Raw genomic sequence first — 27,875 nt, 5'->3', positions numbered from 1 at the left:
CGGCTGCTTTTCTGATTGAGGAAAAAATCGAAAACGCCCGTGTGTTCGAGTTTTAGGCGCACGTTAAAGATCCCCAGGTGGTCGAAATTAATCCGGAGCCCTCCATCGGCGCGCCTCATCGCCTGTGTAGCGTCGGCGCGTTAAACACCATAATCAATCAACATAAATCTATGCCTAATTGCTGGGAGCACACATATTAAAAATTGCGGACAAAAAGTTGAGATAGGCACCTAAAAATCCTGAAAAGCCTGAAAATCCCGAAAATCATTTTTTTTTTCCTCTGCCACGCAGAAGTACAGACATGTCGCCTACACGCTGTTCACCATTTTTCCTAATATGAAATTCATCTAAGAGCTCCCTGACCACTGCGTTATAGCTTGTAGGAACCAGGACTGCCAATCTACGCTTGGGCACGTGCATGTGGTGTTGGGAATCAGCCTTCCCGACGCTGCCACCACTGTTGCGACTGGCCATCCGAGCGCAGTCACCTGTGCTGCGATGTTGCCTTGCTCCGTACGCTATCGACGCGGCGCAGAGCAGAATGACGAAGTTCTCGAGCCGACGAAGAGTTAAATCAACATTTATATAAAGTATGTACAAGGGTAACAAAAGCGTTGCATGGCTCGCACAAAGGCGACAGCGGCACCTCTCCACTCGGTGCCTCGAAAAAGTGCCGCGCTCGCTGTGCTTCCGGGAGGGTTTTATACCCCCGGGAGTCAGTTGCAGCCGCGAGAAGTTTGAATCGCTCCAATCAGGACTCTCGCTGACCGAAGGCTTGAATCCGACGAATGGAGGCGAAGCGATTGCGTCAGCTGAGCCGCCACGACGGGGAAAGGGAAGGCGACGCCGTCCCCGTCTCAGCGGTGCCGTCTCCAGGCATGTAGCGGCATGTCGAGGCGCGAATCGGCCCCGCTGTCGGTGCGTCGCCCCGCGCAGCTAATTTTGGCTGGGCGCGCTCGTTCGCCAGGCTCATCCAGGTTCACCTCCAGTGCTCCAGGAAAAGGGCGGCTCCACCACGCTCCTTTCCACGAACAGGCACCACCTGCCAGGTCCGGATCACAGGTACATCGCCGTGCCGCACAGGTGTCTCAACCAGCTTCGCCCGGCTCTTCCGGTGTCGTTTCTCAGCGCCAGTCGCTCATCGTTCTGCAGCTTGCACAGAACCGACCGGCAACAGGCAACACCCAGCGCAAACAAGCACCATCTATCCTCCGTCAGAACACCAGACTCCAAACAACGTGATAAGCTCTCCTAGCCAAGTTAAGTGTCTATCCCCAGTTTGGACCCTCTACATCAAGAGACCCATGCGGGACGCAAGACTCTTAAAATAAGAACTCAAACTATGTGTCAAAGATAACACACGACACATGAAATGATCATAACTAACGTTGATTACTTGAAATCACGTGGTGCAGAAATAATCAACTGAGGCAGCAAATGGGTGCAATAATTTTTCTCCCATATACCTACTAGACTAAAAGCTGTTCACGAAGAGATGAACCGAAGACACGGAGAGGACGAAGGCAGCATTACTTAGAACGCACGGCTTAGTGCATCTGCGTTAGCGTTCAACATTCCTTTCTTATAGCGAACTGCAAGATTGTGCTGGTGGGGTATCATACTCCACCTTAGCAAACGACCGCTTCCAGACGACATGTTATTTATCCAGGTTAGCTGGCAGTGATCAGTTTCTACAACAAACTGGGAACCGGCTAGATGGCACGCCAACTTCGGCACTGCCCACGCGACGCAGCCACATTCCTTTTCGGATTCGGATGTACTGTACGCCTCTTTGCAAGTTAGCTTGCGGCTTAAGTACAAACCTGGTCGTTCCCAGCCGTTCGCATCCTCTTGGCATAGTACAGCTCCCATGCCACGATCGCTAGCATCGCACTGAATCACAAAACCCTTTGAAAAGTAGGGGGCCATTAGAACTGGCTCTTCGCTCAGGGCTCGTTTCAGCGTTTGAAACTCGTCCTCCTTCTCTATGTCCCACTCCACCTTTACTGGCTCAGTCTTTCAAGGAGCGTCAGTTAAAGGACTAGCAAGTGTGGAGCTGGTAATATCCAGCCAAACCCCCCCAAAATTTAGTGCCTTTCCACTCTGTGAAGAAGGATGACCTGTAAAGCAGCACGTCCCCCTTGGTGTGCACGAAACAAAACACGTTTGTTTGTAATTTAAGGCTGAGCATACCTCCTAGCCAATTACCTGAATGTAATTTGGAAAAGACCCGAGCTTTACCCTAGCGGCCAAACGTAGAGCTGTCTCTTTTCCTCCCGTGTCGTAGGCATCTTACTGTTTGTGTAACCCACCAATCCAATAATCCACTCCACTGATGACACCCGACCTGTCGCATTGGGCTGTTTGACGGCCACGTTGAACCTCACGCCAACACACTGGACATGTCACCAGTAAGGGTATGAAACCTATACCTGTGCGCGCCCGTACTCCCCCCCCACCGCCCTCTCCTTTCACAACCCGTGCACGCATAAACCGGCAACCGGTCATGCGCGGGTGCTTAGAAGGGAAAGGTACTGTAGAATTGTCGCTCTGAAAGGCCTTTCAGCTAAACGAGTGGTATTGGCTTACGTCGGCGTTCCAAGCGTACCAGTTGTTGTTCATCCGGGAGGGTTTCGCAGCTACATGACCAGCTGGAACTTGAGGCGGCAACGGCGGCGGCCGCGGCATTCTGTGGTTTTCGCGCCCATTCACGCTTCTGTTCGGGCTGACGCTGAAGTTCCCGCTCTTCCTCCTCCAAGTGAGCGACATGCGTCCGTCCCATAGCGAGTTAACACCTGGAGGGCTTCAACCTCTATACTAATGGACACACACATGGGTTTCCCTTTCGCTGCCCACTCGCAGGTATCTTATTGATTGTGCAACACACCAACCCAGACCCAACCGCTCGATTGCGGAGGACAGCTGACTGGGCGCATTGAGCCATGAGACTGCCACGTTTAAATCTCCCACCACCACAACAGGTATGTCATCGGTAGCGGCATTAAGCCCTGCTGTGCGTGCATGCCCCACCCCCTTCACCCCAACCCGCTCACGCCTAAACCGGCAACGGTGGATAGACGCCTAATCAGGCGTGAAATACACTGGCGAATGGAGAGAGACTTTATATGCGACCAGACTAAGATCTATTCTTCCGCCAGAAGAACTATGACCACCTGGGGCGGTATTCTCGAGGTTTGTCCCTTTTGCGTCCTTTCCAAAAGTGTCCCTTTTACGAGCCCTGATTGGCTAAAAGCAAACTACCGGAAGTGACGTAACGCAAGCGCGGCAAACCTACTGTCAACGCCCACTGCTTAACCGGAAGTACGTCACGATGAAAGGGACTAAAAAGGGACGTTTTCAAAAGGGACAGTTACGAGAATACCGCCCCTGGTCAACGATGGCCACCGACGCGACAATGTTGCTCGGAATGGTTTTCAGGCTAATGAATAATGTGCTCACGCCGGCGTTCCAACTGCAGTGGGCAACATGCTTTCAACCGGCAGGGGCGCGCCGATAGTGGGCGAGGTTCGATTTGAAGCGGCAACGGCAGGGCGGCAGGGTTACATTCTCGGCGGCGGTGCTGGCGGCGCCTTTCGGGCGTCTTTACACCCGTTCGCGCTGGTGTTGATTCTCCACAATGATCTGATAACGGCGCTACGGCCGCTGTCAGCTAACTGCGCAACTTGCGAAAGACGCATCGGTGGTGATAACCGTTGTGAAAGAGGGGTCGGCGGTGGCGAGGAGGAGCCTCAGAGGGGCGCCGAGTAAATCTGCTTCACCCGAATGAAAACTGGGGATGAGAATAAGGGTGGGGGGGGGGGGGGGGTGAGATATATACTGCTTTGCAGTAAAAAGCCCTTATCTCGGACTCAGTGGTTGCGTAGAGAAAGAAATACTTTATGGTGGTTGGTCGGCGATAGTTCACGACTCCGGCTACTTTGATTTCTGACGGTCTGCTTCGGCCGCGCTACCACAACATGCGCTAGATACGTCAGTTCAGCGCATCCTATGTGACACTTCCACGGTTTGACTGTTACGCCGGCTTCTTTGAGCCTGTTCAACACGACTAAGTGCTCTACATGCTCCTACCATGTGTTAGAAAAGATGGCGACATCGCTGAGGTAAGAGAGCGCGTACACTGACAGGCCACGAAACACGTAATTCATTAGTTTCGAGAAGCAATGCGGCGCGCTTTTGAGGCCGAAGCTCAACATGACGGGACGGACTGTTCCGAACGGGGAAACGACGGCAGCGTTAGAACTAGCGCTTCGCCCCCGGCTCGTTTCGTCATTCTAAACGCATTCTTTTTCCCCGGTCATATACAAGCTTCGCAGGGCTGACGCCCGTAATCTAGTGCGGAGCTGACTCCAAGGCCAACAGCGGCGGGCACGCATGCCTCCTAATCACGTTTTCGCTCGAAGCAGAGAGCTCTCAACCATCGCTTTCGCCCCGAGTGCATTCGCTCCACTGGGTTGGAATGCGGATGAAAGTTAGAGCTGTGTACTACCTTGGTTGCATGACAGCTATCAAGGACTGGGGACAATGTCGAGTTCGCCTTGCCCGGCCAGGCCAGCTGCGTTTTCCCGCCGATGGGGATGGCAATCCGCTTCGGCCGTTGGCGGCTCGACTAAGCAACCGCCAGAGCTTTCGGTCCGCTCGCCGCACGTGCTTCGTTGCTCGCGCGTCTTTCGTGTCCCGCTCACAGGCTTTGCCACAACATCGCCCGAGTAAGAGCTCGCACCCGAAGGAACCCTTTCTGTTTCCGGGGGCTCGTGCGGCTTCGTCGGGCTCCTCACTGTTCACACTCTTTCGCGAAACCTCGTTATCTCACGCACTGTTCGCGCTCCGGTTGGAAGCAGTCTCAAAGGCCTCCCCTGATTCTGATCATTCTGCCGAGATCGCTCTAACCGAGGCTGATACATGAACGCAATCAGTGGACTCGTACGGCCATCTATCGGAAGTCTCAGCTAGTACGTTATCTCGTCTAGCTACCCCTTTGCTCTCCGAGACGGCAGAACTTTCACTTTTCGCGTCATTCGCCACGAGCTCACTGGATTTCTTTCTCGGCGGCGGTCCGACCTTGAACTCGTTTTCGAGCAACAGCTGATCGGAGACCGGTGACAACGTACTGTTCGTCTCGCCCGGCTGCGTTTCTCCACCGAAGGGTTTCACGCAACCACCTCAGCCGCTGGCGACGCGACTACGCTACCACAAGAGTTTTCTGTCGTCTCGTAGTTCGGGGTACGCTGCTCGGCGTCTTTTCGTGTCTCGCTCGCTGGGGAAGAGTCAAGTTTGCGAGAGCTTCCCCGCTTGCAATCTTGTGAGTGCCATGCGCTCGCCACAATTCGCGGACTGTTCGCACGTTTCGAAATCTTTCTTTCGACGCAGCTCCTCTGCCTCCGCGTTCTTCTCGTTTTCCAGGCTTGTTTCATTGTCCAAGAATACGATTGCGGTCGCTTCGCGTTTGTCCTGGGACGCTCCGCGTTTCGGCCCTGACTTGTCAACAACGAACGGCGCCAGTTGGTCCCGAATTCTCGGACCGCTTGCCTGAACCGTTGGACAAGCCACGCCCGACGCCGGCGAGCACTGCCAGAGCTTCAACTCTAGCCTCATCAACTCGAGCTGCCTTTCGGCTTGCTCTCCGTTCCTGCCTTACGGCTTCCTCCTTCCGTTCCTGCCTTTCGGTTCCTCGCGCTCACGGCGCTTTTTGATTTCAGCCCTGGACTCATCAAATTCCTCACCCGTTACGTTCTCCTTCAGCATGATCTCAAGGATCGCATGCTTCCGTTTCGCACGGCCTGAGTCAAGGCCTAGCCCCTCGCAAATTTCGATGATTTCCTTTTAATGTGCACCATCGTTTGCACTAGCCTCTTGCTGCTTGGCCACGTTAGAATTCCCTTGCCGTTCTTATACCATCGAGGTACTAGTAAGGTACGCGCAAGTAATTCCCTACGCTGCTTTGTTTACACCATCGGCACTAGCACTGGTTTCAAAACACTTTATCTAGGCTTGAAACAACCAAAGCTACACACAGTGCTTCACACAGCCCTCTCTAAACTACGATAACCTGTGCTAGAGAAGTCTGGGGAACTGAGAGCGAACATTGAGCACTTACCACACTAGGTAGTAGCCGTTGCCGGTCGATCCCGCAGCTGCCATCCACTGTTGGGAATAAGCCATCCCACCGCTGCCACCACTGTTGGGAATCAGCCATCCCGACGCTGTCACCACTTATGGGATTGGGCCATTTTACCGAAGCGACCACTGTTGCGACTGGCCATCCGAGCGCAGTTACCTGTGCTGCGACGTTGTCTCGCTCCGTCCGCCAGCGACGTGGCTTAGAGCAGAGCGATGAAGTTCTCGAGCCGACGAAGAGTTGAAGCAACATAGTATGTACAAGGGTAACAGAAGCGTTACATGGCTCGCACAAAGGCGACAGCACGTCTCTACTCGGTGCCTCATAAAAGTGCCGCGCACGCTGTGCTTCCGGGGGGGTTTTATACCCCCGGGAGTCCGTTGCAGCCGCGAGAAGTTTGAATCGCTCCAATCAGGACTCTCGCTGGCCGAAGTTTTGAATCCGACGAATGGAGGCGAAGCGATTGCGTCAGCTGAGCCGCCACCACGGGGAAAAGGAAGGCGACGCCGTCGTCGACTCAGAGCCGCCGTCTCCGGGCATGTTTGGGCATGTCTGACGCTGACGGTTTGGTCGAAGCGCGAATAGGCCCCGCTGTCAGCGTGTCGCCCCGCGCAGCGAATTTGGGCTGGGCGCTCTGGCACAACAGAGGTTACGTGCGAGCGTCGAAGCAGCGCGACCGGCGTATCTTGTGGAGCGCGCGCTAGGAAGACGTCAAGCGAATATCCCTGCGCAGAACTATATGTGCAATGGCCCAGACAATTCTCCATAACCGGCGTGCGCACTGGCCCGGTGGCCCTTTTTTCTTGCTTGCAGAGACAGCTGCTGACGACTGCGCCAGACATCACCCCTCGGAGCACGAGCCACGGACGAGACCCTGCCACGCTTGGGCTTCTGCAAGCACCCCCGTGTCTTAGGAGGTCATGGCGCAGGTCTACCGCCACACGGGCTGAGCCGTTGGAGCCGCTGTGTACTGCGCCCGCCTTCACGCACCGTTCCTGACGAGAGCACCGGCGACTGGAGCCGAGGGCAGGCAGCGCCGGCACCGATACTACCGATACCTCGCGGAGGACCACCCGGCCTTCGAAGAGCGTCCCTGGCGCCGTACTGCAACTGTCAGGCATCAAGTGTCGTGAACGGCGGAGAAACCGCGGTGTCGTTGAGCCACTCCTTCAGCGTACGCTCCTGGCCGGTAGCAGCAAGGCCAACCTGCGACAAACTCCTGCCGGGGAGTCCAAACTAGCAAAAAAGGCGTGCCCAGTTGTCGTTCTTCTCGTGTCTCGTTCATCGCACGCTAATTTTATTACAAAAATGCTGGTGACAGCGTGACAACTCCTAATATCCGATAAGCAATCTTTTAGGGGCGAATCCCTTAGAGGCTTGGGCTGTCGGCGTCTCCTGTCGTCATCGTAATCGTCGTCTCATGTAGTCATGGTACTAAAACAACGTGACACTCCTTTACGCTGTTGGCATCTCCTGCCGTCGCTTTTGGGCTGTTGGCGCCTCCGGTCATGGTAATCGTCGTCTCATGTAGTCACGGTACTAAAACACCGGGACACCCGTTTACGCCAAGATGCACCAACTTGCCCCACAACAAGTTCTTCTAAACTCGTTTACGCCTCGCTCTAGAAGGTAACGCGTAATAATAAAAAAAAAAAACACCGGGACACTCGTTTACGCCTCGCGTGAGCTTCGTGCTCCAAAGACAAGAGACTTTTACAGCAAAGCAACAGTTTCATCTGCTTTGGATGAAAAGCCAAGGCGCCAAGAATACACTCGCCCCTCCCCAGGTTTTACGTTAGTGGAGACGGCCCGGGATTTTTTTTCATGCCGCTGCACATAGAATGGCGATTCCGGGCAGTATACAGACGCAAACTTCTCGTCATTATAATTGCCTTCTATGGCGTAGGGGAAAAGTAGTTGGAGATCCTTTGGTGGTCTCCAAGAACGGGCGAACATCCCTTCCGGGCTCTCCCTCACGAACTTGAGGCTCTCCCAACTGCCCCCGGTGCGGCCAACGTGCCACCCTGGGATATTCCATGTCCGCGTGCCCTTATCACCCCATCCCTCATATCGATACAGGCCCTGGGGGGCTCGTATCTAGCCACGCAGGAGGTGGCGATCACCTGGGCCCTGGAAGTCTTGGAGGCCCAGTGGACTTCCGACACCTCCCCCCCAGTCCCTGAGCCCATGAGCTTTAATAACCTGTTTTCCCCCTCCTCCAGCAGCGAGCTTTGATATAAAGAGAGGCGTTGGGTAGCTCTAGCCAAATGATTCATGGGGGCCTTGGTTAATACTAAAGTGTAACAGAGTGGTGAGCTAGACGAGTTGCTATGGTGTCATCTTAACAGCACGGAAAAGACGGGGACGAAGGAAGCAGGTAAGACCAGCGCTGACTCACAACTAGTTTATTTGTGGCGTGCGCACTGGATATAAACGTTGGCATCAACATAACATTGATTGATTGTAGGGTTTTAACGCGCCGACGCAGCGCAGGCGATGAGGCGCGCCGTAGTGGAGGGCTCCGGATTAATTTTGACCACCTGGGGATCTTTAACGTGCGCCGAAATCCCGTACACACGGGCGTTTTTGCTTTTCGCCTCCATCAGAAAAGCGGCATCAACATAACAAAAGGGAAATAACTCAGCATTCCATTCGAACATACTTCCTCGACCCCACCCCTCCCCCCACATAAGGGACACTCGTAAAGCCTTTTTACTTGACACACGTGAAGCTACAACAACGGACCTCTGCCTGAGTTTACAAAGTAAAGCATAAGGGAGGAACAGCAAGCTCAATGCGGCACTGATGTTTCGCGGCATGTGCTGGTTGGGAACGCAAACTCTGTCACAGAGCCCTATCGACCTTTGGCTAGCGCAATCGTGTCTCGCGTTTTTGGAATGTGAAACGCTTGGATTGTTTTCCGGCCTGTCTGCCTGCCATGGCATGTCTGAAAAGAACAGCTGTTTCTTTTAATACGGGATAATATCCGCATGCGCAGCAGTGGTCTGCTAGTCGAGAAGAGGCTGTCGCTTTCAGAGACTGCCCATGGTACGTTGCTTCGGCGGGTAATCACGCATCTATCAGGGAGCCGATAAACTATACCTATTTTGCAAGGAACATCCCTTGGCTTGTGCTGGAGACCACAACAACCCTCTGCGCGGCTGTGCACTTGCGCACACGTCTTGCCGAGCTTTTGTGGCGCCGCAAAAACAACACCGACGCCATAACGCTGCGCCATTATTTTTTAACCCATGAGGCAGCTTATATGTGCGTATGGTACAACGGCAAACCGTTCTTGCTTGGAAGAAGAGCTCGGGGCGTCTGCCGAGACCAAAGCCGGGAGGCGCTTGATCAGTTTTTCGCACGCGCGTGACATTATGTGACGTTGAAAACCGGTGCACAGTAGTTGGTGAACTTGCTGTTCAAAGCTTTTTTGAACGCTATCAGGGCATGGCTTCAACAGGGCGGCTTTTAGTGATCAAAAGGCGAAACCTTGCTTAATGACTTTTGAGGGACCAGGGGCATACGGGATCAGGGGTTTCTTAACACTTTGCCGATAGCACCAGCAAACACACGACGGCAAAAAGGTCGGGCTAGAATCAAGAGACTGAAGCACCCCATTATGCAGAAACTCAACCATAAACTCAAACCCAAAGCCACACTCGTAAAAAGGTCGAGAAAAGAGCTTCCTGAATTGGCGCGTTCTGCTGTTTTGAACAGTACCAGAAAATCATCAGCGTATACTATCGGCACACAAGAACAACCTTTCCTTCTAGGCTGGCGGCAAGCCTGCTGTCCACTCTGCTCAAGAAAAAGTCTCTTAGCACCGAGCAACTCCTGACCCTATACACACCCTTTTCCTTCGAATAAAAAATGCGCGCCAATCCACCATGTGAAGGTGGTTGGAAAGCACGAGGTAGCGGGTTCGATTCCCGGCCGCGGCAGCCGGTTTTTTGATGGAGGCGAAAGCAAAAACGCCCGTGTGTACGAGATTTCGGCGCACGTTAAAGATCCTCTAGGTGGTCAAAATTAATCCGGAGCCCTCCACTACGCCGCGCCTCATCGTCTGCGTTGCGTCGGCGCGTTAAACCCTAGAATCAATCAACGAAAGTGGTTGGAAAGCGAAGCTGTAAATTACACCCACAACGATTACCCATGCTGCGTCATTTAATTCACACACGTGGCTCTACAAAGAGTGAAACCAGAGACAAGTGAAATGTATTTAACCACACCATTTAATAATTCAACAAGATATTTTTTGCTAATAATAAATCAATGCATGATTCATGAATGGTGGTTCGTAGAGTTGTATTGGTGAAGCACATAAGTGGAATTTTTTTATAAAATTAAAGGAAGCTCAAACCTGGTGTTAGACGATTTCACTTCTTCGGCTTTGCCGCAGCCGACGGAGGCGACGAGAGAGAGAGAACCACTTTATTTAAGGCTAGGTCAGGTGGTGGAGATGACGGGGGCCCAGAGGGCCTCCGCGACCTGTTGGGCCCTGGAGACGAGGGTGGTCTGGGTCTCCAGGGTCGAGCTCCGCAGGGCCTGCTCCCAGTGGGTGGGTGTGGGGAAAGGGGAAAAAGGGGGGCGCGGGCGGACTCAGAGAGAGTGTAGTTGAGAGTCCCGGGCACCGCAGAGTGGGAAGAGTGGGGAGGGGAAGAGGAAGGCTCTGTTGGGGAAGGAGTGCGTTTGGGGGAGGCGCCAGGTTCTGGCCTCCTCCTGTGTGAGGCTGGGGTGCGGGGTGGGGGTGGGGGGATAGTGGTGGCGGAGGAGGCGGTAATGTTGTGTGATCTCCCGGTACGAGATGAGAATGTCCCGGGAGCTGGGGAGGCCATGTTTGGTCTCCAACGAAGGGCCTACTCGGGTGGTCACAGCTCGAGCTTCTCGGTTGGGCGCCTCCTTGGCACCTATCCCCGTATGGGCGGGGACCCACAACAAGACCACGGGGTGGGCAGGTGGTTTTCGTGGTAGAATTTGGAGGCGAGAGGTGGGCGGCAGAGACGGAGAAGTGAGGTGTCCGAGCGCATGTGCAAGGCGCGCACACCGCCGCTGCACGTGCCGTGGGTGGCGCGCACAGCGGCGCGAGATGTCGTGTGACGCTATCACGTGGCATTCTGCGAGAACGCAGGGGGTAAACCCGCAGCTGTCCTCGGTGAGTACACCGTCTGCCTCCCCCGTCTGCGCGTGCGCTCGTAGCTCAATTTAATAAAAAAAGCGCTCGTAGCTCAATCGGTAAGACAACGGGCTCTCGCTACGCGCGCACCCGCCGCGGGGCTCAGTGGCTAAGGCATTGCGCTGCTGAGCGCAAGGTCACGGGTTCGATTCCCGGCCGTGGCGGCGGCTTTTCTGGTGGAGGCAAAAACCAAAAACGTCCGTGTGTACGAGATTTAGGCGCACGTTAAAGACCCCCAGGTGTTCAAAATTAATCCGGAGCCCTCCACTACGGCGCGCCTCATCGCCTGCGTTGCGTCGGTGCGTTAAACTCTACTACCAATCAATAATCAACGGGCTCTCGCTCCGTTTCTCTGTTAGTTCAAGGTTCAATTCCTGGTGGTGCCAGTATTTTCTTTTACTTGTCTGCAGGAGTTTTCTGTTGATGCCAACGGTCGCGATCGAGCCCTTGGGTGGTAGAGGTACAAAGCTTCGCTTTAAAAGGGCTCCTTCATAGCCAACAGATGTACAGACAGGCTGAGAAATAATCTAAGTGTTTCATATTCCAAAAATGGGAGACACGATCATGTGCGTTAGCCATACCTCGATAGCGCTCTGTGACAAAGAGTGCGTTCTTTGACATACGGGAAGGCGTCCCCGAACCGGGCTCCGTCACCTCCGTCATGCGTGTGGTAGCGTGATGGTGAGCGGCCAGCAAAGGTTTCTGCCTTGGAGATGACGACAAGAAGCCGAAGGCAAACTTAACTGGTTTACTGCATAGCGAGAAATGAGTCGAAGCAATACACGAGCAGAAGCAATGCCCTTACGGGCGAGATTACAGTACAGGTCTCGAGCAGAGCGACAGCATGGATTCGCTGCTGCAAAACGAACGCGAACTATCCGCCGAGAGGGCGGTTTTATACACAATAGCCGCAACGGCCGCGCGCCTTTCTTAGTACTTTTGTGCACACGGCACTCAAATAGTACAGACGCACACAACATTTTCTAGTTCGTGAGGGGCCGGCAGCAGCGGCACTCGCTGAGTCTGAGAAAGACGGGAGAGGATTCCTCGGCTGCGGCGTCCACCCCGCCAGTGCAAGTTTCAACTTGATCCATTGGCTGTCGCTGCGATGGTTTGAGTCACCGACAGAGAGGCGCCCACGCGAAAGGCGCACATAGTGGTAGGCTCTGCCACACAGCACGAGAGCACTGTGCGAAGCTTGCAGTAGGCGCGAATAGAATAGCGCCGCGCATGCCGCGAAACATGTGCCGCATTGAAGTTGCTCTTCCTCCCTTATGCCTTCACTTAACTCTGGCAGAGGTCCGTCGTTGAAGCTTCGGGTGTGTCAAGGCTTTACGAGCGTTCACTATGAAAGGGTGGGGGGGAAGGGGGGGGGGGAGTATGTTCGAGTGGAATGCTGTGTTCTCTTCATTTTCTTCTGTTGATGCTAGCGTTTATATTCCGTGCGCTGCGAAGAAATCAATTTTGAGTCAGCCCTCGTCGTGCCTGTTTCCTTCGTCCTCATCTTTTTCGCGTTGTTGTTAAGATAAATGCTATATGTTTTGTTCTCTCTCTCTCTCTCTACATTTTTCTCTCTCTCTGCACGATGCGCACGCTTTGCTCTTGCTTTTTGTTTTGCCTACTTGCACTGGCTGCATGCTACACTCAACTCCATGCTGCCTGCAAGCGGTGGCGGGAGTCACGAGACCCGTCGAGGTGGTGCAGAGGTAAGTAGCGCGCCGCGCTTTCACTTGACGTCACCCTGGAAACGTCGGCACCCGGGCAGCGTCGAAAGGAGCTCTCTCTGCGCTCTCTCTCCCCTGTAGTTTTGTGTGTGCTCCTCTGTCGTCTGCTCTGTTGATTGATCTACACGGCTCTTCTGATGATAGATCGACACAGATTGAATCAGCTGGTTGTAGTGGCTGACTGGGAGATGTTGAAGAATTTCCCCAGATAAGTCTGTAAATTGAAACAATAGCCGAAGGCTAACCATGATGAAAATACCCCGAAACGTTAGGGAAAACGCATTTCCTAACAAAATTTCCGTAAAAAGCAGAACAGTCTGTATAAAAGGTGTGAGCATCCTGCACCGCTACGCGATCAATCAAGGAAACGACTATGTTGCTTCCATTTGGGACTGCTGCGTACACGACCTAGTTGCACGTTTTCTCTTTTGCCTGTATGACGGGCTATATTCATTTTGCAGGAAATGCGTCGTTTTCAGGTCGCTTAAGATATTCATCCGTGCTTCCTGCATTGCACGGTATTCTACGGTGTCCATTTCTGAACGCTTCCAACAAAATATGACATTACACTCGCTGAGTGCACTTGCAAAGCCGGTGACCTGGCAGAAGCAAGCCCAGTGCGGCCTTTCTTCCTTTAATCGGGGAGCAACGGCCAACATCGCTAACAGATCCTGTGTCTCAGTGAAATACGTTGTGATTCAGACGAAGACACGCCAGGAATAAACAGGCAGAAAATCCGACAATAAATTAAGGAAATAATTTTAAGGCACAAATTTCTGAATATTGTCACCCCATACAATCATCGATCTTTTTAGAAAGACCACTTTAATAGTGCCTTCTATTTATAGTGATTGGTACATCCATACATGAATAAAAAAAAGGGCAATCTAATTTAACAGCTCAGTGAAAAATTTCTGTGCTTTACTTTCCTTCGCGCCGCTCAGTTTTAACGTACCCATGTTATTTTGAACGTCATATACAGTAATAACTCGTTAACTCGAAATCCTAAAATCCGCTGAAATTTTCGAGATAAGCGGAGTGTCAAGTTTCTGCGAAATGTCGAAAATGCCGACCACACGCTACACATCAGGACTCAATTCGACATGCGTCACACGTGGTCGCACGAGGCGAAAGTAAAGAGCAACCTCCTTCGTGCACGTGCAAGGGTTGGGTGGATCAACCCGGGGTCTGACTTACCGATAAAAAAAAAAAAAAAACGTGATCGCCCGCCCACAAGTGGCGCCGCCCATGGGCGCCATGGTAGCGCACACGTTATCATTCCCACAGTTCCTTCACACGTTGAATAGGGAATCCCACTTCACCGGAATTTTTGCCGTTCACGACCACGTCCGGAGCTTAGTAGGAGCTAAAAGTTCACCCAGAGACTATCGGCTGTCTGTAGTGGAATTCGCCATGTGTCTCCTATGACAATATATCCTTGGTCCCAGCAAAAAAAGAAAAAAAAAGAAAACGTTTCGAGATAAAGGGGGAGGCGGGTGGGGTGGCAAAACACAGCACCCATGGGAGGTAAATACACAGCGAGAAAAAAGTTCGACTTAACCGATATTCCGAGATATGGCAGTTCGAGTTAACGGGGGTTTACTGTGTGTCACTTCCGTTTAATGAGTTCTGGAACGTTTGAACTCTACATCGAGCACAGAGCGAGCCCGTTGAGTCACTGGTACATAATGTTTACAATGATCTAGCGGTTCTTCATTCCTCAAACCAATCTGACTGATGAATCATGACGGTGTCCATTGTAGATCTTGGCTTTGTCAGTGTTTCGCCTATTTCCCTGAGAATTTCTGTCCCTGCAACAGCTTACGGGATCAAGCTATGAGTGCTGCTTTAAGGAGACGAATTGACACCTTGTGAAGCATTGCCTGCGGCTTCTCAAGAAGCACTTTTCGAGCGAATATTCTTGATGTAGTGCGACCTGCCATGTTCAAGTGTTTTGACAGCACGCCATGCACTGTTGAACTCAGACAACGCACCCGCCGCGGTGACTCAGTGGCTAAGGCGTTGTGCTGCTGAGCACGAGGACGCGGACTCCATTCCCGGCCGCGGCGGTCACTTTTCTGATGGAGGTGAAAAGCGAACACGCCCATGTGAATGAGATTTCGGCGCACGTTAAAGATTCCCAGGAGGTCAAAATTAATCCGGAGCCGTCCATACGGCGCGCCTCATCGCCTGCGTTGCGTCGGCACATATAAACCCTACAATTAATCAAACTAAGACAACGCTTTTATCAGTGAAAATAAATCCCATAAAGGGCAACAACAGCGCGGCCCAAAATAAGGACGAAAGTAGTCGGACACAAGACGAACGCTGACTTTAACTGAACTTTATCACGCATGTCATTGACAAACACGCGCGCACACACGCGAACACACATAAACAAGCTAGATAAGCAACGATAGGACAAGTACAGTCACCGACCGTTTTTCCGGACTCCGAAAATTCGGACTTGCTGGATATTACGGACTTTCCCTGGAAACCACCAGTTGTCCCATAGGAGTAATGACTCACGGATTTTTCGGACTGCTCTTTTATTCGGATATATTTTTCGTTCCCTTGCAGGTCCGAAAAATCGGTCGGCGATCGATACTGTAACAAAAAGGAACGCAGCAATTGCCCCACGGCCGCTCGATGGAAACTAGGTCAGCCACGGCCGCTCGATGGAAACTAGGTCCTAGTTTCCATCGAGCGGCCGTGCCCCAGCTGTCACTATGGTATGTTACGGGAGCCGTGTTTCAGCCGCTAAAAAAGCAACTTCCTTGTAGTTAAAAAGGCTATCGAAAGAACATGCGTACACGTCGCCCAACTTGGCTATTTCCGCGGCCTTGATACGCTATCTGATCTCCATGTCGCTCAAGGACTTGGCATTGGTTGAATTCTAGGGCATTGGCAATATCTACAGTCCATGCCCAATTTCCCTCTTACGCTGCTGTACACGTTTAATGATGCTCCCGAGCACTCTTGGGCTGTAACTAGTTACTAGTAACGCGGTACCGGTAACTGATGATGATGGTTGGAGTTTTTTTAGCGCAAGGCCAGCTGGGGCAAAGAGCGCCAAACAAAAGGCACCGGTAACTAGTTACTTTTTTTTGTTTCCTGTTATGGTTACTCTGTAAAAAAGTAACTAGTTACAGTTACAACTAGTTACAGTTACAGTTACCGGTACCGGTAACTAGTTACAGTTACCGGTACCGGTAACTAGTTACTTTTTTAGTAACTTGCAACTGTAACTAGTTACTTTTTTACAGAGTAACTATAACAGAAAACACCGTTACAGTTACTTTTTGTATATAAAATATCCATTCGGTACACACATTAAAGGCCGACGTACAGATTGCGCTTTCTCCTTGTTCGGACTTTTTCTCTCCGCCTTTCACTTTTCCACAACACAGCTGCTCGCGCAGTTTAGGAGAGAAGGTCGCTACGAGGATGGATTATCTTTCCCGCAGAAGGCCGAGGTTGGAGGTGATGTCTAAAAATATTCCGTTGTCTTGGGCGAGCAAAAACAAGAAAAAAAGAAACTGGAAAATAGACCTCTGAAAAGAGAGAAGCTCTCGGATGCAAAATAGACGGCAGAGGGAAGCTCTCGGAAGTTTCGCAAAAATATTCCCTTACACCAAGGCCGCACAAGCAAAAAATGTTGACGCGACGAAATGAGGAGTACAGAACGATTGTTGGTGTTGGGCTTGAGTGTGCCCCTTTTAGGCTCCCTTTGTCTGGGGTTTAGCCACGTGCACTTTGGACTCCCCGCACTCCTTCGTACGTTAATCCTAAACAAACTCTATCATTTGCTTGGCAATCAGTTACTCAGTTTTATACAGTAACGGGAAATTAATGACGTTACTCTTTCACGGTAACGGTAACTGTAACATTAAGTTACTTTTAAAAATTCTGTAACTGTAATTATAACAGAGTTACTTTTTTGGGTTTCGTAACTGTAACTGTAACACTGTTACTTTTTGCTGGTAATGTGCCCATGACTGCTCCCGAGGCCTTGTGTTCACATATCTGCACTTTCTGCCACATAACGAGAGAATCTCACAGATAACCAACATTGTGTATGCATGCGGGTGTGTTCAGATAAGGACAGCCAAGGTGGTGTCATGGCCATTTTTTGTTTCGAACGATACTTTTACGGTGCATAGAATATTGTATTCTCACCAAGGACCTGACAGTATCTTAGCGAGAAACACCATAGTTGGCGAACTAAAAAAAAATATTAGGACGCGACTGGGCAAAGCCATTTCTCAGTGTGCCCGGTGTGGCAACTTTGGTGGCCCATAAAACAAAAAGGAAAATTTTCTAAATACGAAATATTTGCAAACTTTTCTGCTGAATTCAGCGAAATTGACTTCTTCGTAACTATATTTCTTCAGAAAATATTTCCCAAAATTAGTTGGAAAAGCAATGTCGTTCAAAAATGACACTTTTTAATTTTTTTTGTTTTTACCCATCGACTCAAAATCCAAGCTCTCAATTTTTTTGCCTAGTTTACCGAGGGCAGGCGAACATTTTGTACCCTTCTCATAACTGTAGGAAAGAAACTTTTCAAAATGACGCTATGTGAATTACGCAGGAAAATGCAAATCTCTGAAAAAGAGCCAACTTTCGACGTCATTTAAAAAAAATCATGTCTCTCAATTTTCTTGAAATTTTCTCAAATTGTGTCTCAATGAATGAATATTCTGAAACAGTAAAAATGTGTTGCATTATTTTTGTTTTAGTTTGGGAAAATGAAGTCATACTTAGCCCTATAATCCGAACGTGAGCCTTCGCATGCTTTCTGTATGGCGGCGAAAGAAAAAAAAAATGTATCATAATGGATCGAAACGCCTTTTTAGAACTATGATCAGGGCTTTAATTATAGCCTGAACATAATATTTCAAAATATTTTCGACCTTTTTTGTTGGTTTATTTTGTAGTTTTGAAGCACACTTCCAGGCCGTTGCAACTTGAAGGAAGCGTACACCTTGTATTTCTGCTCACAATATATTAGTACCCATGTGACGGCTCGTTTTTGAGAAAACTTTGCAGACGGTTGTTAATAAACTACTGAAGAAGGGTGTGAGAATGAGGTTTTACTACAAAGAGCAGTGCTAACTGCGGCAGTCCTGTGAGAGGCAACAACTTGATACCCAGCGTTGTTATTCTTGGCTCTGTGTGTTTCTGTTGTTACGGCAAACTATAAACCGTTACGGATCGCAAAACTAGATTTTCACACTGTTCAAAATTGGAGGTGCGTAAGCATCAATTAAGTGATTATTGCTTTCAACGATTGCCTGGCGGTCCGTCAACTGCTCAACTAATAAAGGTTTGTTCCTTACAGCCAATCGAAAAACAGCATGTTTTTCAGCAGCTTGAGGACATAAAGGCTTCAAGAAAATTCCAATTATACCGTGCGAAAGCACGTACAATCAAGAACCTATAAGGCCAGAAAAATGCTTCGACTAAATGGGGCCGTCACTCGCGCGCTTGGTAAAACGCCAAAATGACCAAGCGCAAATGCTTTATCATCTGTGGACCTCTTGTGCCCGACTGATGACAGTTTTATCGCAATTCACGAGTTTCGAGTCATTTCTGCCTGATCATTGTCATCCTGTGCCCCTATCAGCTCCGCGGCTCCTGCTTGCACTCATCTGGGTCACCAGACAGCCAAGCAACCTCCTAGGGGCATCTGGTATTTTTGAAACAGTGGCCGGCATCTATACGGAAGCACTCGAGTTTTTGTGCCTTTCAGCGTCGTTTCTGTGAGTGTTTCAGTTTCGTTCTTACTGAACCAGACTAGGCCAACCCTGAACAAGTAGCATTTATTACCTCCGGAGGAGCATGGCGCCTTTTCCTAGGCAGAAGTTTTGTGCTGATTACTCAAAAAGACACAAGCGCAGAATTCAATTTAAAAGGAATTTTCATTGCGTGAGGGAAATTGGTGTCGCCGCCATCAAGAAACTACTACCCCCAGACACAGCCACTACGGTGCACGAAGAAGACATGCTTTGTCAGAACTGTTTCCGCCGTTTTAAAGAGGATACCCGAAGCACGCCAGAGCAATTTCACCTCGCACTAGACAACTTTCGGCCTGAACAAGTTATTGTCGCAAACCTAAATGACTTTGTCGGCAGGCGCTTGGCGGTCTCTCCACTGAAAAAACCGAATGCTGTGCGGAAGCACCTCAAGGCTTCCTACGTCAAGAGGAAGGAGAAGGAAATTCATGATTCCGTGGTCACTGAAATCAACACGAATATTCGGGCGGCATACAATGTCCCAGGCACATCTACAATGACGCACGAAAGCTGCAGCGACTGTGACAGCTGGAAAGGCAACATGCGCCAGGCGTATGTCAGATGCACCTCCTTTCAGGAGCGGTGCCGCTTGCTGACTTTGCTGCCACCCGCCATGACCGCAAAAGAAGTGCAAAGGGTAATCCCAGAGGCGACTAGGCACATCATCAAGAAGGCAAAAAAACTCGCAAATTCTGAAGGCGTGTGGTCTACCGTGGAGGCCTACAGTATAGTGAAGAAGACATCCGTACAGTGATTTCTTACTACACCACTGATGAACTGGACTGCTCAAGGCAAAGCCCGAACAAAAAGGATGTGGTGCGTGCTAAGATCGACGGTGAGCAACAATGGACTCCTAAGCGCTTCATGACACGGTCCCTGCGAGAAGCTTACTGTATCTACAAGCACGCTCACACTACCTCCGGAGTTGGGATTACAAAGTTCATTTCTCTGCGTCCTAAATAGGTGAAGTGCGCTCCATACCGCCAGGTATGTGTGTGCATATATTGTGCCAACTTTCACCTGGCCCTAGTAGCCCTCCAAAATGCAAGTGGACATTCGTTTTCAAGCGAAACCATGCTGGATCTTTACACATGTGCGCAGCCTACAGCCACGTGCTTTCTTGGAGATTGTGAACGTTGCCCGAAAGCGGAAAACTTGACCTTGGATAAGCTCCATGTTGACTTTGAAGAGGAGGTGGTCATGGCTTCCTGGAACTCGGGTGAGCTTATTAAAAAAACAATGACCGCTCCAATATTCATTGAAGAGCTACAAAGGTTGACCGAAAAATGGGTGCCGCACAACTTCACGAGATGTGTGCAGGCCAGAGCAATACGTGATGCGAAACAGAACTGTGAAAGGAGCGCGGTAGTGCTACACTTTGATTTTGCCGAGAACTGGACGATTGTGCTGCCAGACGAAGTACAAGGTTACCACTGGCGCAAGAGGCAAATAAGTGTATTCACTTGTGTTGTAACCTCGAGAAAGACGACGAGAAATTATGCCATCATCTGCGACGACCTTAGTCATGACTCTGCCCATGCATGCTTGGCCCTCGCCAAAATCAAGCAGCATCTCGAAGACAACGCACCAATATACGCTATGCTTGCATATGTAAGTGATGGTGCTGCCGCCCATTTTAAAAACAAATACCAGTTCCACGAGATGCAGAACAGTGAATGTAGGGAGATGAAGTGGATTTTCTCCGCAACTGGACATGGCAAAAATGCGTGTGACGGCGTGGGTGGCCTTGTGAAGCACCAAGCTACGGCGCAGAATTTGCGTTCAGCGGCCGATGAAGCCATACAAAGCGCAAAGCAGTTCGTCGACACGCTTGCAGGAAAAGTGAAAAATGTCGTCATGATGCATTTGGACGACAGCGAACTTGCCACATTCAGAGAGATGAAGAAAGAGGACTGGAAGAATGTCAAACCGGTTCCTGGCATCCAGTCTTCTCACATGTGGAAGAGTGTGAAATCACATGAAGGAAATTTCATGTACACAGCACGCAATGCGGACTCATAATGGCAGCGACGGTTGTGACCAGAGCTTGTGGACACTTTCAAAGGCCTTTATAAGAGCAAGCTGCACCTTTGTTTTATTGTTTAGTGATCCTATAGATGTAAAAGTAAAAAGTTTTGCAGTAGTATAAAATTTGCCTCTATTTCATCACTTTCGGAGGACACAAATCAAGATTTAAAAAAGCAAATTATTTTATAAATCTCGGCAGCCTGAATGGTGGATAATTGAAAAAGCTTGTCTTTAAAATTAGAACTTAACAGGCAGCAGAAAAACGAAAATACACCGTGACTACGACGACTGCCTGCCGCACCTCACTATCTGCAGCGTGGTTACTTGCTTGTAATAGGGCAAACTTTATATTAGGTGTGATTATGCAAGATCACAAATGTAAAATATGGGTTTCTGACAGAGCAGAAGCAAGACGATAGAAATTTATGAAAAAAATAGCGATGTTTTATTGCCGTAGTGAATTTGAGATATAGGAACTGTTGAGTCAGCGCGTATACAAAGAATGTATGGTTTATAAATGCCGCAATTAACAAGTTGAAATATGGCTAATTATGAATATAGAGACCGGTTTTCTTTTTCATTCCCATTATATATTTTGTAAAGTTGTAAGAACAGTCCCACTTATTTGCCTGAGTTCGTTGCACGCTGCCATTCCCTAGAAATCGGGCAAAAACTCGTGTCGGATATGACTTCATTTTCCCAAATTAAAACAAAAATAATGCAATACATTTTTACTGCTTCAGAATATTCATTCATTGAGACACAATTTGAGAAAATTTCAAGAAAATTGAGAGACATGATTTTTTTTAAATGACGTCGAAAGTTGGCTCTTTTTCAGAGATTTGCATTTTCCTGCGTAATTCACATAGCGTCATTTTGAAAAGTTTCTTTCCTACAGTTATGAGAAGGGTACAAAATGTTCGCCTGCCCTCGGTAAACTAGGCAAAAAAATTGAGAGCTTGGATTTTGAGTCGATGGGTAAAAACAAAAAAAATTAAAAAGTGTCATTTTTGAACGACATTGCTTTTCCAACTAATTTTGGGAAATATTTTCTGAAGAAATATAGTTACGAAGAAGTCAATTTCGCTGAATTCAGCAGAAAAGTTTGCAAATATTTCGTATTTAGAAAATTTTCCTTTTTGTTTTATGGGCCACCAAAGTTGCCACACCGGGCACACTGAGAAGTGGCTTTGCCCTGTCGCGTCCTAATATTTTTTTTTTGTTCGCCAACTATGGTGTTTCTCGCTAAGATACTGTCAGGTCCTTGGTGAGAATACAATATTCTATGCACCGTAAAAGTATCGTTCAAAACAAAAAATGGCCATGACACCACCTTGGCTGTCCTTATCTGAACACGCATGCCCCAAATTTTGTTTTGTGCTGAACGACGATCTTGTAGGCTTCGTTCTTCAGAAGATACGCCTTCTTGCAAATAGTCGCCAATTTGTGCAGACCCGTATGACAACCTGTACGTCGGAAGTTTTCTATAGGAGTGGCTTGTTTCCGCGTGGTTCGTACGGCCAACAAACGTGGTCACCAGAAAAGTGTACCCCAACTCCGAGGAACCTTAGGGTGCTAGGTTCCGGCAATTCATGTACGAACATCAATGGGTCAAAACACTTCTGGAACTGACGCAATACCTCAGCTGCGCGCTAGTCGATGGGAGCTCAAAAGCAGTCTAGAATCACAGAAGATCACCCGCGTGACGGAAAATCCCAAGCCTATTTACGCTCCCCGAGTCAATGACCACCCTCCATCCTAGACTGGCCAAGAACAGGCCACTGAGGAGAGCCTATACTCACACCATTAATCTGAATTAAGGTACAAATTATTTAAGTCAATAACTAATCTTTTAGGTTGTGTTCCAGTCAAAGCACTAGTTTAGAACTTCAATTTGTACTAGGCTGAACTGGGCTTTAAAGTAAGGGAGTGAATCCATTTGCCATAATGTACAAAGAAAATAAAGTCCACACACATTTCTAGTCCCTGTCTTTTTTTTTTTTTTTTTTTGCGCTGAAACATACATAACGGAATACCAACTAGGCCAGTCAATTACGTTACAAAATAAAGTCCCCAAAAAACAAGCAGTAGAGAGATAGAGAAAAGAGCGGGTTGGAAAAAAGTTTATTAGAGCCGATAATTTTAAAAAAATGAAAAGAAAAGGAAGGGAAAAACAAGTGCGTGGCATTTAATAATTTGCTAAGCGAGTCTTGAAAGTCCGGAGCCTTAGATTTCGGTGGCTTATAACGTCCCCATAATGCGATAAGGGTGATGGAAAAGCACTGACAGATTCCAGACACAGTGGGTTACCCTTGACGGCAGTTACAACGACCACCGCCCCCCTCCGAAAAGGTACCCCGAACAGGTATGTATTGAAATATAAAAAAAAATACGCTACTTGACCACAGCGGCGACGCAGTGGAGGGAAAAGTAAAGACTTCGTTATCAGTGCGTTAACTGCACATTAGCATTTGAATGACACGATTAAGTGGCAGCACTGCAATAGCGTGGTCATGTTCCTTGGCTGTCGCTTTGGCTGGCGGACGCCCATCGCACAAACAAGACGTACGCGGCGCTTTGGGGTTTTCTCACATGATACTGGCCGATTGGCATAAGCGACATTTTCTTACGTGAACCTGCTTGTCGAGTATACCCCATGTTTAACGAAACAATTACTTTCTACCGCAACAAAAACAAGCCATGTGCAAATACGGTCAAAAACAAAGCAACGGCGGACTGTTGTTTGCAGCTGAGTATTGTAGCACCTTCTGGGAGGACTGACCGTAAGCAAGGCTGCAGAGCGGAATGACGCAGTGGAAATTCGTTTGAATACCCGCTCTCATGATTTCATGGCAGACGTCACGAAAACACACGATTTGGCGGGAGAAGGAAAATTTTAACCTAAATTGATGAATTTCTCAGTGAATACGGCATCGTTTACTGCAGGGCAAGCGCTGGGGGCACTTGTTATGACTCACTGGCGCCATGTTTGCGCGGGTCAGTCGCCCGCCGGTCGACCACCCCACCGCTTGTCGACGGAAACGAAAGGAGGCCGGCAAGACGCCGCGGCGGCCACTGATTGACAGCGGCTTTTGAGCGGCGTTGAGTGTTGTTGCCCCAAAACGGATTAAGGAGCCGCCGGTATTCCCCCGGCCTGAGCAACTGAACGCGTGTGCGCGTGAAAGCCCAGACGGCGACGACCGGACAATGGGACCCCGTGGCGGCGGCAGCACAGCGAAGAAGGCAGTGGCAATGGTCAAGCCATTAACCTTTCCCGGAGTGATTCCACGAACCTTGTTAATCTGTGCTGTTAGGCTCCCTGGGAACGCAGCGCGCGGCAGACACAAAAAGAATACGCGGCGCCCGCGCGTCTTCCGTTCTTCCCCTCTGCTACAGGCTCCTGACGAGTGGCAAGGGTGTGTGTGTCTGCGTGTGCTGTGCATCTGCCGACATTCCTGAAAGGCGTATCACTACCCGAGGGCGGTGCTTCACAGCGAAGAACGTACACATCACCATTGGTCCGCATTGTTTTGTATGGGGATCCCTAACCTAGGAAACTAGGGATCGGGGGTCAACAAAAAGGGCGTGCTGCGGCCCGCCAAGATCTGTCTTCTGTCTTCATCTCGACAACTCACTGTAAAAATGTAAATAAACCCGTTGAGTTTGCTCTAAGCTCTCCCCTAGTCCTGGCTCGACGAAGCGACGGCGACCGGCCCCGCTACCAGCAGACTGCGGTCGCTACAACTCGCTACAAGACGCAACACACTATAAAACAGGGATGCTTTCGAATAAAACAAATTTGTACTTTGTCTGCATGGCCCCTAAACACGGCAATATTACGTGCACACAAGTTGCGTGGATCATTGCAGTATACTGATATTGACAGGCAACAAAGCTAGCTTTTGACAGGACAGTCTGGGGAAATCGAACCTCCACCCCGTGAGCAGTGCTAGTACGTATACGTCACAGCCATCACATTCCTGCTTACGTTATTCATAACTCGAGTTTAGATCGTGCGTCAACCGTGCCAACTTATTCATACTCGAATGTACGCGTTGCTACAGATCAAGCCTGAAACCCTCCAATGTTGAACTGAAATCGCTGACCGCTTGTTGGAATACCCCCACGTAACATCTGAAAAGCACGTTCACGTCTAACACTAATGTTGTTTAAAATGCGAGTCAGTTCTAATCTAAAATATATTGTATCCGTTCGGGATCCCGGTGAGGACGATTTAGTATACTTTCTGGAAATGGTTCGAAATAACTATGTTCCGTTAATTTCTTGGTGACAATATATTATTACTGATAGCCCAACTTCCCTTAAGTGCAGTCTTAACCATATACCTCCACGGGAGTCTCACGAAAAAATTCTCCGCCTTTGTTTTTACGGTAACCTACTCCACCACACGAAATGAAATGATGTCGGCCGCGTATTCTGTCCCCGTATTTCATCTCACGCCTGCACGACGATAAGAAAGGCGGAATACCATCATCAACAAGATTCATTCATTCATTCATTCATTAGTTCTTCAGTAAATAGTTCGTTATTTACTAGTTGTCACTTCAGCACGCTATAGGCTGTTATCATGCGTAGAGTTTCGCTGTCCTTACCACGTCACACAACCGATGGTCACGGCCGTCTTTTTCTGTGATCACGCCATAAACTTCAAACATAGCAGCAGACGATAGAGTGGCGGTGGTGACGGCCGGGAAGGCGATAACGCAACAAAGCTTGTATTGAAGCAGAGAACTCAACTATGTTACTAAAAGCTATTGAAATAAATAAATAAATAAATAGGCAAAAAAAGGTTGTGTGATGTTCTTTAGCTTAACACCCGACTTTCACTCCATTGTTGATCAACGTTACTTGATCCCTTGTGGTGCTGACGCCAATTTTAACCTGAAGAAATGTGTTTCCCTTGCCAGCCTCAGCTGTCGTCCTAAATTTTATAAGACATGCGAAGTGTTTTTACATATTTTATGCGCAATATTTGATAGCTTGGTTGCGAACTTTATAGGCTCAGCGCTAAATTACATTGCATGTCGTCATATCTATACATGCATTACTTTACTGATTATTACGTGTTGCTTACGAAAAAAAAAAAAAACAAACATGGCGAATTCACCGTGAGTTTATGCAGTCGAGAATAGGGCCCCTGCTCCTTCAAGATTCTACAATATGAAGCCACTTCGTAGCCGACTTGTGGGGAAGATAAAAGTTTTCTACTTCTACTAAATTTAAATGATCAGAAGCCTGTTTGGGCTTTAACCAAGCCTCTCACTGCCCTTTTTACTTTTCGTAGCCTTTTGACCCCTGCATTATCCAATGCATGTTGGTCCAGAGGGTGTTTGAAATAAAGAACTCCGTATGAAAGTCACAGTCTACCAGAAACCAGGTACAGCGCGCAGACCTCTTGGGTGTACTTACGTTTCGCAGTTCCCTGCTTGGCTTTTGTCCGGGTGGTTTGACACAAGGCGGGCTTCCTGTTGCCTGCGCTGTGGCTGCTGCCTTCGGTAACTCGACCATGGAATGTGAACTTCGAAGCTGATACCTGCGACTGCGTGACGGAGGCCGTCTTATCTCGTAGATATGAATATTTCGACGACTCCTAATCTTCATGCTGCTCGTAAAGAGCGCTACCTGCACGCACTTCTCTCCCGTTTGTCTCTACATGATGGGAAATCAGTGGGGGGACTTTCGCGACAAGCAGGCAACTATAGGCCTCAGCAGAGTCTAGAATCAGGTGTTATAGATGAATTAAGAAATAATGAAAAAGTAGCGTAAAGTCATCATCATCATCATCATCACCAGCCTATCTACGCAAACTGCAGGGCAAAGGCCTCTCCCATTATTCTCCAATTATCTCGGTCCTGTGCCAACTGTGACCAATTTATCCCCGCAAACTTCTTGATCTCATCGGCCCATCTAACTGTCTGCCGCCCCCGGCAACGCTTGCCTTCTCTAGGGATCCACTCTGTTACCCTTAGTGACCAGCGGTTATCTTGCCTTCGCATTACATGCCCTGCCCACGTCCATTTCTTCTTCTTAATTTCTACTAATACGTCTTTAACACCAGTTTGCTCCCTGACCCACTCCGCTCTCTTCTTGTCCCTTAATGTTACACCTATCATTTTCCGCTCCATTGCCCGCTGAGTCGTTCTCAATTTAAGTTGAACCCTCTTAGTGAGCCTCCAAGTTTCTGCCCCGTAGGTGAGTACCGGTAAGATGCAGCTGTCATACACTTTCTTCTTCAGCGACAATGGTAGGCTGCTATTCATTATCTAAGAATGTCTGCCATATGCACCCCACCCCATTCTGATCCTTCTAATTATCTCTGCCTCATGGTTGGGATCTGGGGTCACAACTTGGCCTAAGTAGATATATTCGCTTACAACTTCCCCTGCCTCGCCACCTATCTCAAACTGCTGTGCTGTCCCGAGGTTATTGATCATTACTTTAGTTTTCTGCACATTAATTTTCAAGCCCACGGTTCTACTCTGTTCGCCCAGTGCGGAAAGCATGCTTTGCAATTCGTCCCCCGAGTTACTTAGCAAGGCAACTTCATCAGCAAATCTGAGGTTACTGAGGTATTCTGAGGTTACTGAGAATACCTCAGCGTAAAGTATATTTGTTCAACCAGTTGCCCTTCTTTATGCAGTTACGGCAGAAAAAAATTGACCCCAATCCGCGCTGTGAAGGTGGTTTGAAAGCAAAGCTTTGAACGACACCCCCAACAAATGCCTATGCAACGACACTTGAATTCACAAAAGTGGCTCTACAAAGAGTGAAACCAGAGATTTGCCAGCCGTTACCTGGAGTTCGCGGGGGGCGGCGCCCCGAACGCAGCAGCAGCGGCGGCCACGGCAGGGCTAGAGCGGCGGACTCCGCCGCCGAAGCCCGGCCGTGAGTCGGGAGAAAGAAAACGGAGATGAGCGTGTTTCGAAGGGTGAGACAGCGGAACCTAGCCATGCTGATGTGCTAGCTTGGGGCTACACCACGGCGCGACACAA

At 49.3% G+C, this 27,875-nt stretch overlaps 1 protein-coding gene across 2 annotated transcripts in view; it reads right to left on the bottom strand.

Moving 5' to 3' along the window:
• Positions 1-26,408, bottom strand: part of LOC144169705 (amine oxidase [flavin-containing] B-like) — an 85,459-nt gene extending 59,051 nt beyond the window's left edge. Inside the window, exon 1 of one of the 2 annotated variants that reach the window (XM_077699010.1) lies at positions 26,293-26,408. The gene's annotated coding sequence lies outside the window, so the exon portion shown is untranslated. Of the gene's footprint in view, positions 1-10,499; positions 10,519-26,292 lie in introns of those variants that run through there. The other variant, XM_077699011.1, reaches the window with a different exon arrangement.
• Positions 26,409-27,875: the final 1,467 nt, after the last annotated feature.

Source organism: Haemaphysalis longicornis, unplaced genomic scaffold, assembly GCF_048455015.1.
Source record: "Haemaphysalis longicornis isolate Haplotype H1 unplaced genomic scaffold, Haemaphysalis longicornis Haplotype H1 scaffold_2, whole genome shotgun sequence".
NCBI classification, from domain to species: Eukaryota; Metazoa; Arthropoda; class Arachnida; order Ixodida; family Ixodidae; genus Haemaphysalis; species Haemaphysalis longicornis.
This window is presented reverse-complemented; position numbering and strand designations above follow the sequence as displayed.